Source organism: Nestor notabilis, unplaced genomic scaffold (assembly GCF_000696875.1).
Source record: "Nestor notabilis isolate BGI_N333 unplaced genomic scaffold, ASM69687v1 scaffold19041, whole genome shotgun sequence".
Taxonomy (NCBI): Eukaryota; Metazoa; Chordata; class Aves; order Psittaciformes; family Psittacidae; genus Nestor; species Nestor notabilis.
The window spans coordinates 4,550-4,752 of NW_009915426.1; the positions used below are offsets into that span (position 1 = coordinate 4,550).

At 57.6% G+C, this 203-nt stretch overlaps 1 protein-coding gene across 1 annotated transcript in view; it reads left to right on the forward strand.

Moving 5' to 3' along the window:
- LOC104413212 (polypeptide N-acetylgalactosaminyltransferase 6-like) overlaps positions 1 to 203 on the forward strand; it is a 6,581-nt gene that overhangs the window by 3,387 nt on the left and 2,991 nt on the right. The window lies entirely within an intron of this gene.

The window sequence follows — 203 nt, forward strand, 5'->3', positions numbered from 1 at the left end:
CACCTCTCCTGGGGTTCAGTGAACATGGAGCCATAAAGGCCCTTCGCAAAACCCCCTTTGACTTGCCTCCAGCCACGTCTCCATCCACCCCTGCAAAGTCTCTCATTAAGGGTTTAATCGCTGCCTTCTATCTTCTTGCTCTCGGGTACCAGCTGCGCAGGCACCTGCGCTGGCGCGGCAGCAGGGATGGGTCACACGCAGAT